The sequence below is a fragment of the Copadichromis virginalis genome, linkage group LG13 (assembly GCF_057382275.1).
Source record: "Copadichromis virginalis isolate Kocher_CV1m ecotype Utaka linkage group LG13, C_Virginalis_male_GT1.1, whole genome shotgun sequence".
In the NCBI taxonomy this organism is placed as follows: Eukaryota; Metazoa; Chordata; class Actinopteri; order Cichliformes; family Cichlidae; genus Copadichromis; species Copadichromis virginalis.
This window is the reverse complement of record NC_140630.1, coordinates 8,934,560-8,947,818: the sequence shown is the minus strand read 5'-3', so window position 1 is coordinate 8,947,818 and position 13,259 is coordinate 8,934,560. Positions and strand designations below refer to the sequence as shown.

Genomic DNA, 13,259 nt, shown 5'->3' with positions numbered 1-13,259 from the left:
TGTCACTGTTAGACCCCATATATTTACACTATATTTCTCTCACACATTCCTTTTCAGTGAGCCAGGCCTTGAGCTGCCAATGGAGGATGTGAAGTCAAGCCAGGGAGCCAAGGCCACTGTCAGCTCTCTCAGTGGTTAGAATAACCCAATAAATTCTAAAGGGAACTGGGCTGGGACTGGACCAGTGCTGGCAAAGAGTATCAGTGAGAGGTAAGATGATAGATAAGGGAGTTTTGTTTTTTTTCAAGTGAAGTTAAATATATCAAGAAAAGCAGATAAAATGAAACCAGAGATGTTTTAATATTTTGATATGTAGTTAAAAAAGGTCATTGGTTTGTAGATAACCTACTTTATTACCTGTGTGCAAAACTGTTACCTAAGAATTAACTTTTTAACTTTATTATGAGTCTGTAATATGTAAGAAATAGTCAATCAGCATTTTACTCAGCGCTTTTCTTCTTTTGACAGTGTCCTTAAGGTTCATGCTTTATTTTTAGGCTCTCAGGGTTTAGGCAACTTCTGAAAATAGAAACTGCAGCATTTCAAATTATATTGCATCCACAAGGCCACCACTGTTGCTGATGAAAACATTAGTTCCATGATTCTAAGCCCTTGTGTTTGTATATATGTACAAACACACACACTTATACTGGAAGTGGCTCATTCATCCCTTTTAAATTTTACAGGCACATTTTACAGATAACAATTAAAACCTTTTCATTTAGTTTTGTTCCAAAGCACCAGTCTTTTTTTAAATTATATTGTGTGTAGTCATACATATCGGTTGGTTCTGCAGGACCGATCATAATTGACACCAATATGCCTTGCAGTGTTGGCTGGATCCAAGGTATTGCCATCTAAAGTAAATATTTTGTTAGACACCATATTGGTAAGATTTCTAGGACCAAGTACAGCTTTTGTCTGAATTTAGAAATTGGAAGTTAGAGGTCATCCAGGCCTTTAAGTCTTTAGACATGCCTGTAGTTTAACTAGATGATTTGTATCGTCTGGCTCAATGGACAAATGCAGCTGGATGTTTTTTGGATACTGATGAAAATATATACAGTTTTTCAACTAGTATTACCCAAGGGAAGCATGTATACTGTAAAAACTATTGGTCCCAGCACAGAACCCTGTGGAACTCCATGACTAACATAAGTGTGTGAGGAAGACTCCCTATTTACACGCACAGATTGGAATCTATGAGATAGATGTGATTCAAACCACTGAAGCACATTTCCTTGAATATCAACATGGTATTCTAAATACTGTAGTAAATATTGTGGTCAGTCGTACTGATAACGATACGTCCTGTTAAAATTCAATTGCACAGAGGTCTAACAGGACAAGCACAGCGATGGGTCTACTGCCAGAGGCTATGAGACAGTGTACTTCCACTGAAACAGAAAAAAACACTGAACAGAAGCTACATTTTAAAAGGAATAAGCTGGCTACCTCTACACTTCATTTTAAAATCTATCCATTTCTATTCATTATTCTTAGTCGCGCGTCCTCAGTGTGTGCCTTTGACACGTGTGGAAGAAGGACACAATATCAGCTTTTCTAATTACTTATTGGTCATGATCAATTAGTAACATTTGAAGGCACTAAGGTACCCTTGTGTAAATACACTGGTGAAGTTCAACAGCCATCACGGTTGACAGTTAAATTGGCCTGTCACTGCCAGGCCCTTCATTAATCTCAACTTGTCATTCTTGTTTATGCTGGTTATAATGGCTTTGTTGGTGTGTGATAAAGTCTGCGTGTGTGTGAGTGTGTGTTTGTGTGTGTGTGTGTGTGTGTGTGTGTGTGTGTGTGTGTGTGTGTGTATGCAGCCACAGGGCAGCCAAATCAGATGTGTGATGTGTGAGAAGTTCGAAGATGTGTGTATACATATGTGTCATATGCACATGTGTGTTTATTTGCATGAATTCATATATGTACATGTGCAGGAAGTGTATATTTTCTGAGTGCATAAGTGTATTGTGTGGAAATCTTTTTAATCGCAACTGTCATGTTGAAGCCAGTTGGCACCCTCCAATGATTACCTCATGTGTCCTTGAGTATTTTCTAAATTGTTCCGAGTTGTTTAGAGCCGCTCCAAATGACTTTCATAATCATGTGGTAACGTGGCCATTTACACCATGTGAGAAAATTCCTACTCACTTAAACCTACCTTTACACTGATTGACTTAGACAGAAAGGCTATTGTATGTACATTTAGTCTGTAATCTGCAATCCTCTCGCCATTTCCCCTTAGATTTCCTTAAGTGTTTGCCTCAGTAAAACTTTAAGTTGGGGAATAACTATTTAATTTGCTTTTGATTATTAGTGATTTTATTGGTTAACTAAGCACAAATGGGATCACTTAGTGAGTGATGTTAAGCCCTAGGAAATAAAACGCACACACATATACACACACAATGAACAATAGTTAGAACGACGTACGCACAAACACGCTCTTGTACTGCTGACCTTTCACCTTCTTCACTGTCTTCTGACCACCGCCTACTGCGACCCCCTCCACCTTCTCTTGGCAAAAGGGTACTTTGGCACTGCCCCCTTTTCTCTTTCCCCTCGGCCTCTTTGTTTTTCAAAGGGTGTATCTGACTGCAGATGAACAAAGGATCATGTGGGTGCTTGCAGGCACAGGCTTGCCCTGGTTTGTATTTACATATAAATGTCAGCACCTATTTTGTAACTTGTCTCCTATACGGAACTTTCATCACTGATATGATGAGTGTGTAGATTTATAAATGTCTGTGCAGTTATGGTGTGTGTGTGTGTGTGTGTGTGTGTGTGTGTGTGTGTGTGTGTGTGTGTGTGTGTGTGTGTGTGTTGCATGCTGATAAGTGCATAATGAACATTTGTGAGCTTTCTGTTATCATAAATATGCAGGGAAGTTATTATTTTTTTCTTTTTCAGCCAGTAGCGCTGATTAATATGTTATTGTAAAAAAATTTTGGATTCAGTAAATGCAAATTATTGGTGATTAAGAAGCTCATTTTTCCTCATTTACTGTGTTTTCTTCCTGTCATCTGGACACTCTGATGCCTTTAAAAGAGAATAGATGTGACTATTGAGGTAATCAAGATGATAAGTTTATGATATCTTTGGTGTAGAGATCTGATAGATTTCTCCAGGTTATTGCAGCAATCAGTAGTATTTACTAATCAAATATTGTTTTCATTTTGATTCTTCATTTGGAGCGCAGCAGGAGAGATTCAAAGAAATTCACTAAAATGTCTCTGAATGCATGTTTTAAAGTTTGACATATACAATTAATTGAATCAACTAATACAAACATTAGGCCCAAACACAATTCCATGTATAATACATTTCAATTCAGTCACCACATGATCATTGAGTTGCACATGCAATAATGGATGCATACCTAAATAGAGGCAACTGTTTGATAAAATGTAAAAAACATATTCACTTAAATGAATATGTAACATAATAGACAGTAGAGTCTTTTTGATCCTGTTGTTCTTTGTTCAGAAAAGGATAATCAACTGAGAATATTTGCACATGGCCGTATTTTTTTACTGTACTTGGCAGACTGTTGGTGTTAGCTATTAGGTCATTTACCTTGATTGGCGTGCACTCACACACAAGCACACATGCACATTAATCCATCATTAGTAAGATGTCCATGCTTGAGTGATCGTTTGTTGAGCAGTTGAGTGGACAGTTAGGAGGAGGGCCATGTTAATGCAGACAGACTTGTCACAACTATGGGTGACTGCAATGGGGACGCAAAGGATGAAGGGACTTCTTACCAATTAAGAATCCCTAATATCAAGTGCTATATCTGAGTTTATACTTATGTCTGCGTCTGTGCTCTCTGTCTGTGAAATATATCTGTCATTGGTGCATTCTGAAATGATCTGTTATTTGTTTTTGTTTTGTTTTTAATTCTTAATAATGGCACAAGATTATGAAAATATAAAAATATCAGACATATCTGACAACACGCAGGGACATCAGAGTCTGTTGATGGAAAGGTGATGTTCCTGACAATATTAACAGAAGAGTTTCTTTTTTATTCAGTCAATGAAAAAATTTGTGTTAGTGGAAGTCTGTTTTTATTCCTTCATTTATTTATTTATTTTTGACTGGATGCATTTATCCTGCTATAGCGTTGATGCTGGAAATGTAATACTTTTCTTCCAAGTTTTTGTTAATTGTAAGAGGCTAACAGCAAAAGCCAATGCTTGACACATTTGACAATCTACTCTTTTGTAGCTTCCGAAAATATTTCAACAGTGTATAAAATGTGTGAATTTAGTGAGCTATCCAAAAGGGTACAGAAAATACCCTCAAATACCAAATTCAATAAATATTTTAATTTTGACTGAATTAAAATTCCTATTACTGAGAATATCATCAAAAAATGTGCACTTCACTGCAAATCACTGTCCTCAAATACAGAAACTATGTTACAGTTGCATTTTTGGAAAAAATACATATACGTGTGTGTGTTTTAATTCAGGAAAATTCTCTTCAGGTTCACTGACTGGTAACTAGAAAGAGGTGTTTGTAATTAAAATCTACATTTAGCAACCCCCCACCCCCAACCCATCACGTAGCCCCATAACAGGCCAGCCACTCTCTGTGCGTCTGGGAACGAGCTTGTGGTGTCCTGCATTCGTAAAGGGAGGGATTCATGAATGGTACTCACACATCAGTATGAACGCACCGTAACATGTGCATATATACACACTAACCTTGCATATATCTTCACCCTGTGTCTTACTCCTCTCTCTTGTTCCAGCTGAGTAAGAGCAGGCCCGTGTCATTTCACCTCAAGGTGCCTGCTGGGGTCAGGGGTCACGTGTAATGGCCCAGTGCATCTCCTAGCACAGTAAGCCTACACCAGCAGCCGACACACTCTGCTATTCCCTTCTCCACCTCCCGGGCCTTTTATCAAAGCCAATACGAAAACAAGGAGTTTGTGTGTGTGTGAGAGAGAGAGTGGGTTTGTCAAAGATCACATTCAGAGTTTCAAGTTGCTGAACCATAAAGTGAGAAAGAGCTAACTTTCAGCCTACAGCAGTATCTGCACTGTGATGGAAAACAGCCAACATTCAATTAGTCCTAATCGTTTAAAGTTCGCCTCAATGCACTTCTTAAAGTAATAACATAGAAATGAACTTACACGGTATGGCAAAAAGAATTTTATTTCAGAAATCTACTTTTTGCCCATTTGAGTCTGTTGCATTGGGTCGAGAAGTCTTTTTAGTAGAATATTTCTCTGTAAAAATAACATCAATAATAACAAGAGAGTACTGATTTCTGAGTTTAATCTTTTAGCTTTAGATCATGACTGAAATAAACAAAAGTTTTAAAGCTTTTCAGTCTTTATGACTTCAAAAAACATTGTAAAAAGTGAGGTCATATAGGTCTGTCATAAAGTTAAAGTTGTTTGTCAAAAAAAAAAAAAAAATTCTGGGCTGCTATATGTTTTTGTTTTTTAAGGCAGTTCATGCTGGTTTCTATCCACCGGGCAGACCGTGAGATTTAAATGGTTTGTATATTCTCTGTAGAATCTCTGCTTCTCCAGCAGTGACAAGACACATTTTCAGTGATAGTGGTGTAAAGTTCCCTGCTGCATAGTTTGATGGGATATTTGCATGTGCTTAGTAATTTATTACACTGTGTGCTTTTTATGAATGTGCATGTTATTACACTGTGGTTGATGGTGGCAGTTAAAGAGTAGGGAAAGTGTCAGTGTTAAGATGGAGAGGGGATGAATAATGACCTCTGTAAAAATTTGAATTATGGTTTGATACAACATTGGTTTAACTTCCTCTTTATTTTTACACAAGGTCATGTCAGTATTATTTTAAATATATTGCAGTCCTAGAAATGTAACACTGTGGTCCTGATGGAGATTAAAAAAAATATATATATATACATGCTGCATTTATTACGATCATGTTAACAAGTGTCCAGGGTCCATATTATCTTGCTTCTGCATCACACATTGTGCATCAAATTTTATTATTTTTATACTTATTATTATTAGCAATCGTAGTTTTTCAGTTATTACCATGGTACAAGTCTGTTGCAAAGAAAAAGAGTACACGAGCAAAATAGCATTTAACTGTTTCAACAAATGAACACTAATTATTCATTTAATTAAGTATTGTCAGCTCATTTCAAATAACACAGCAGTCATTAATCTTTTACACTTACTGTCAGGTTTGTTCCTGATAGAATGACTTAACTTGAACTCCCTGCCTCATTCTGCCTCCTCTCCTGTTCTCACCTGTCCTCACTTTATGAAAAGATGTTTTGCTAATTGCATCAGTAGTGTGGAAACTTATGAATGTACCTGGTACTTTTAACCAATAGGTGAAAGAATACTGAACTCCTGCTTTGTGATTATCACAAAGCCATTGTTATTTTATTAAATTATCTGTACATTTTTTAAATTATTTATTTATGTATGGGGTCGGCAGAGTGAAAGAAATGTTAGAAACAATAATGTCTTTCGTCAGGGGCAGAAGGGGTTATACGCTGTTACTTTCACTTCACTTGCTGTATAGCTTTTTGATATGTAATGTGTAGCTTTGGTTTTGATTGAAAATTAAATTCTTTTGAGATTTAGGATAATTAAGGCAGGATAAAGCTTAAAATTGTTATATGGAGCATTTTTTAAGTATTTGAATTCTTTCTACTTAAAATCAGTTAATAGTTGACAAAAAAGCTGGTTTAATAAGCCCAGTTTTAGTGATGCCAACAAAAATGTTATAGTTGTACAAAGTTTGTCTTTGTTGGGACAATACAAAAATACATTTTCAAAGTAATAAACATGTATTCACGTACCAAAGAATAAAACTTTAACTTTCTTAATCTAATATGTTACTGTGAGTATTTTACTACTTACTACTTACTGTACTTTTCTTAAAAGATGCTTTTAACAGCTGCTTTCTCTTTGTCTCAGCTGGCAAGTTTTTTTTAAACTATGAGTATGCAAATGTCACATTCCAGCTAAAATCAGCAGTTATCTACCCTCTTTTATATAGTTTACCACAAGTCAATCGAGGGATTTTATAGAGTATATACAGACTTTCCATACATGAAATGTCTTTTTGATCTAATAGATTTTGGCATATTGAGTATTATATTGTTTTTTTTATTTTTTTTATTTTTTATGAAATTCGCTCAGAGAAAAGAAAGTTTACCTCTGGTTTCTTTAATGAATATCAAATGTTTTCCTCTTAAAAACCTCCAAAATAGTTTAAAGACATGTTCAGATTGCCATAACACCAATATGGTGACAAGGGCATTCCCTTTACCATACTTCCCTTGCTTTGTTCAATAATGGAAGTCAGTGGAGAAACAGTCAGCCATATGGTCTTTGTAGGTCAAATGCTTAAGACTAGGGATTAGTGTGTGCGTGTGAGTTGTGTGTGTGTGAGGTAGCTATAGCTAACTAAGTGACTCAGTGATGTCATGTACTTGTGTTTTCACATGGGAACCTGATAGCTCTGAACAATCCAAGGCAAGCAATTTTTGGCTCAAGCATACTTGACATAACAGAGAGATAATTGTAGACTTTGTGTCCACGGACCCTCCAGAGATCCGGAGGATCAAACCCCCTAGGATTTCAGACACTTTGATGATGTGTTAATGCCTGGACAAACATTTACCGCCTCAGAGATCACAGACGGAATGATGTAAATGTAGCACAGTTCAAGCTAACTGCCCCCTGATATCATGCGATGATGTAAAGTTGAGATTTTTGACATATTTTGTCCTAACTGTTGCCAGGGTGTTGAACAAAAAATGCGTTCATTTCATACTCTACTTTTACACCTTTGACCTACAGCATCACTATTATAGATGACATAATGAATGATTTTATTTTGTTTAATATAGTAATGGGAACTCCATGTAGTGACTGATCCTGATGAGGTCAAGTAGAACTCACTCGTTATCATTAACGTCTGGATGACTGAGTCGATGATTTTCTGGATAGGAGTTGACACTAATTTAACTGTAATAGCAGATAATACCGGCTATGCTAGAGCCTTAGATTTACTTAACTTTTATTTATTGGTTTAAAACGAAGTGGGAGAACACATGCTATTTTTCTGTAGTTGCATATATTGCTGGCTGGTTTCATTGAGGGATGAAAAGTTCTGCTCTGCTAAAACCAGCTACATTCAAATTTGTACCTTCAGATTAACTAGGAATTTAAAACCCAAGTCTTTTCCAAATTTAGTCAGTAATAGTAGATCACAGTGAACAACGGTAGTTGTATTTATGGGGAAATATATCTTTAAAGTATTTGTTTCTTTTTTTATAAAGCATTCACTTTTTTTCATGCTTCCTGTGCAGAGAAGAAACCTCAGTAGCTTCATATTGTTTTGCACACTGTGAATGTTCTGCTCTTAATTACAATGAAAACCACCAAACAGGTTTTAGAGTCTATTCAGTAAACTTTTATTGTCGATAATTATGACAAAGAATGCCTACCGTCTTAATGTTTCTAGCCTTTGAGAGAGGAAAAGGTGTTGGCTCAGTTTTTTACAAGAAGTATGTTTTAAGAGGCCAGTTGCCTCGAAGCGAAGCTTGAATACCTTCTTGGTCATAAAACCTCTCTGAAATTTGGTAGACTGAAAGAAGTGCAATTTTAAAGCTCTGTTTAAAACTTAACAGTTATCTCACTTGACACCTGGCATTAATGACAAGCTTTGGCAAGTAACTTTTGCTTTACGACTTTGCATACACACAATCATCAGTATTCAGTTACTGTGGCTACCGTGCGTATTATCGTCATTGTAGACACCGAGTGTGTTTCGTATCTTCTGGGGTGAATATCCTCTCAATTTATTTGACCCCCTTTAATGACCAGGAAACTATATTGACTCCAGGTCCAATATACAGGCAGTCTATCTTGGCACCAGTAAAGGCAGTTTTACTTTATTCTAACGACTTCAAAATACTCTCAACATACGTCTTGATGCATTCTCAATCATCCAGGAAAGGAAATCTCCAAAAGTTGATCCTGTTCATCTGGATGTAGTGTTTTGTGGGAGAAACTTGTGTTTTGAACTTGTCAAGGCTCTAACAATGAATTAAAATAATTTCCAGACTAAGCTGCTTGATATACAGTGCATCACTATAGATCATGCAGCTCAGCAGTCACACATGCCAAAACTCATTAGCACAGTGGAACGATGGAGGAAATAAGTTGAATCTTTTTATAAAGTTACTTTTCATGCAGAAAGACAGCTCTGTGACTGAACTTGCTCATTTTAATTACTGCTTTGTTTATAATTATCATTACCCATAGGCTAATGCATATTGACTTATGCTATGGCAATGTATGTTGAGAGTCTCCAAAAGTTGATTCTGTTCATCTGGACGTAGCGTTTTGTGGGAGAAACGTTTCGTCACTCATTCAAGTGACTTCTTCAGTCTCAGCTGACTGCAAGTTTCCCCAATCTTATAAACAGTACATTTGCATAATGACTGAAACCAGCCTGCTGAAGGAACAATGGGCTGGGAGGTCAGTTCTTTAGTCTTAATTATGCAAATTCTCATGACCATTGATCATCAACCACTGACCAAAACCCACTGATCAATGGCCATGAGTACCATTCACAGAGAGTTGGGGAATGCCTGCAAACACAGCATTGTAAGATGGCGAAAGATGTACCACAGGCTGTACCCAGGGGAGTCTACACCAAGTCTGTATGGTTTACCGAAAATACATAAACAGGGTGCACGTTTAGGACCGATTGTCTACATCTCCAAGTTTCTGGCTTTGATCCTCAACCTCCTAGTGGGTAGCTCTGAACACCACATCCACAACACCCTGGATTTTGTTGAGAAGAGACAAGATAAGATAAGATAAGACTTTATTGATCCCACAGCGGGGAAATTTTTGCGTCACCTCAGCTCAGGTACAGATATATGAAGGAAATACAAAAATACAATTAAGTACAATCAATGAAAAAAAGTAAGATAATACACTATATACAATGGTAGCATACACAGTATGTGATTATGGATATAGTTGTAAATATGGAAGAAGGTGAGAGATATCATTATGGAGGCAGATGAAACCATGGTCTCGTACGACGTTACATCTCTCTTCACTTGCAATCCAGTCACAGAAGCGTTGGAGGTAGTCCGTAAGAGATTACAGGATGACACCAACCTCAGCAACAGGACCACTCTCAGCATCGACCAAGTGTGTTTGCTTTTGGAACTGTCTTCATTCCACCTACTTCACATACAAGGGTCAGTTCTACAGGCAGAAACATGGGTGTGCCATGGGCTCACCAGTTTCACCCATCGTGGCCAATTTGTACATGGAAAGAAGTGGAAAAGAGGGCTTTGCTATCCTACCCTGGAACACCACCAAGCCATTGGTTCAGATATGTGGATGACAACTGGGTGAAAATCAAATCTCAGGATGTACCACAATTCACGGATCACATTAATTTGGTGGACCAACACATCAAATTCACCAGGGAGGATATGAAAGTGGCAGGTTAGCCTTCTTGGACTGACAGGCTGGTTTCAGTCATTATGCAAATGTACTGTTTATAAGATTGGGGAAACTTGCAGTCAGCTGAGACTGAAGAAGTCACTTGGATGAGTAACGAAACGTTTCTCCCACAAAACGCTACGTCCAGATGAACAGAATCAACTTTTGGAGACTCTCAACATACATTGCCATAGCATAAGTCAATATGCATTAGCCTATGGGTAATGATAATTATAAACAAAGCAGTAATTAAAATGAGCAAGTTCAGTCACAGAGCTGTCTTTCTGCATGAAAAGTAACTTTATAAAAAGATTCAACTTATTTCCTCCATCGTTCCACTGTGCTAATGAGTTTTGGCATGTGTGACTGCTATGCTGCATGATCTATAGTGATGCACTGTAGACAAGTTCAAAACACAAGCAACAATGCCACTAATAGTGTTATAAATAGAAGACACAATATCATTTTAATTAATAGACTCTGTAGCACAGTAGTGCAGGTGATGTACAAGCATTGGCACCAGTAAAACCTCTACCTTCATAGATTTTCCAATTTTGAATTTAGGAATATTTGTTTTATGGTTTTGTTCTCATGTCTACAAAGCAGTCCATGGGTTGGTGTATTGTCCTGCATGTCCTTTTTCACCTGCAAGTATCCTTAAAAATCTGTCATCTTATCACTTTACAATATTCCAGATCATCACTCCACCAAATTCTTGTTGTTGTTGAAATCTGGTTGAAAATAGTGACCATGTAAGTCACTAAAACTCCATCCATTCGGACACATCCAGCGTAGGAGTGTATATCCATATGTGTCAAAAACACTTATATGGATGCAGTCCTTGGGATTACAGTGATATTAACAGTTCCACATTTCCGTTCTTTATCTGTTTTGTGGACTTAAATGTGTATCTAGAATCCAGTTTAAGTCCAATTAATTTATAAAAAAACATATTTTTATAAAAACAAGCAAATTGTAGTTAATTAAATATATAAAAGTTTGCTTAATCACTATATAAATGGTATAGTTTGTAGCATTTACTGTATGGTAATATATAGTAATATTAGGTTTTAAAGATGGTGAATAGTTGCAGTTAAAATAGTAGTATTGTACATTATATTACACTGTGTGATGATGTGTGTGGGTGTGATAGTAGTCAGTTTAATTGATATACTCTTTACTCCTATCTTACTGTAAGATGTGAATATGTGCTATTATTATTTATTAAAGCAGGCAGATCACGTCTGGCTCATGTTATCTGTCCGTGTAGGAGTTCAGGCTGTTCACTCTGATTTATGGCTGTGGGGTCTAACTATGTATATTTACAGTCTCATGACCTGAAAATGACACCCGCTGGGCTGAACAAGTAGGGGAGGAAAGGGCTTTGGAGGGTCACAGACCGTAGTGCACACAAATATATACAGACACACATTATGTGTTTTTATCCAATATGGTCACATAGGGGCATGCCTGCACTTTTTGGATCCCGTGTCTGCAGCACAGATTATTTATTTTAAAGTGTAGTTAACCTTTTGTTGCATTCTGACTAAAATCAAATGTTAATAATTCTATATGCTTTGACATGCATGTAAAGTGAATGTATTTAGTGGTCAAGTTAGACAAAAAATTCAGTGCAATGGCTGTTGCTAATTAAAGCAACAAATAGGAGTGATCCTGGGAAAAGTGGCAACTAAGAAATGCAAATTACCGCACGTCAACACATCAACAGAATGACTCCTGGAGTCAGACTAGTGCAGATTGAGTGAAGTGGAGGGTAAGAAATTGCAGAGCGTTAAATAAGGTGACAGCTGCATGTTTACAGAACCCAAAGCCCAGGGGTGTGGGTGGCGAGGATTGACACTTCAGCTTCAGATTGTCACGGGCCCATTTCCAAAGAGGCAAATGGTCCTTGGCAATAAGTGAAGTTCACATGGGTTGGATTAAACTGCTGATGATAGTTTGTACCTTTGCAGTGTGGTGATAAAAAGGTTGTGGCCATGTGTCTGTGTGATTTGCATGTCTTTGTCAAGCTCTACTTGACAAAATAAATGCCTTCAATTTCTTTCTTTTTTACATTTCATTTCTGCATTGTCAGAGCATTCTGTTGATAAATGTCTTTCTTTTACCTATAAATTTGCTCTTTCTGCTTCTTTCTCAACTACCTTTCCTGTGCCTCTCATCTGAGTCCATGTTTTTTTTGGAAAGTGCTGGTCTTTAAGCATTCTCCCTCAGAGTAATATTAGAAGAATGCTGTCAATCTCCTGCATATGGTTTAGTTATGCAGCTCCAGCTCCATATAACAATCACAAAGTAATGAAGACTTAAAGTACACCGAACCAACTAGCCTGACTCTGTTCTAGTTGTTCAAAAGCATGGCAGTCCAACACCTCTGAAGTTCACTAATTTAAGCCTCATACCTTATTTGTTTAGCCACAACACAGTCTTTAATTTACTGTCCAAGCACCAACTCTAACATTACGCTCTTTGACTATTTTTGGCAACCCACCCTGTATCCCGATTTGCAGTCTCAAAATGTGTTTTGTTCTCTTCGGTAAATGTACAGGACATGTGAGATTTGTCTTAATTAGTCATGACTCTCGCTCCAAGAATTTAAACTGAAGTATCAGAACTATTTATTTAACTCTACTCTTGTTTTCCTCTCTCGCCCTTTTTTGTGTTTGGAGATTCACAGATTCTGATTGGTTGTTCCAGGAGGAATAAACGATGTGAAGCTGGGCTCAGAGAA

At 37.1% G+C, this 13,259-nt stretch overlaps 1 long non-coding RNA gene across 2 annotated transcripts in view; it reads left to right on the top strand.

Annotated features, from left to right (window-relative positions):
• The window catches only part of LOC146695201 (uncharacterized), an 83,560-nt gene that overhangs the window by 43,688 nt on the left and 26,613 nt on the right, over positions 1-13,259 (top strand). For both annotated transcript variants that reach the window (XR_014923458.1, XR_014923459.1), the window contains exon 3: positions 58-210. This is a non-coding gene — a long non-coding RNA (uncharacterized LOC146695201). The remainder of the gene's footprint in view (positions 1-57; positions 211-13,259) is intronic.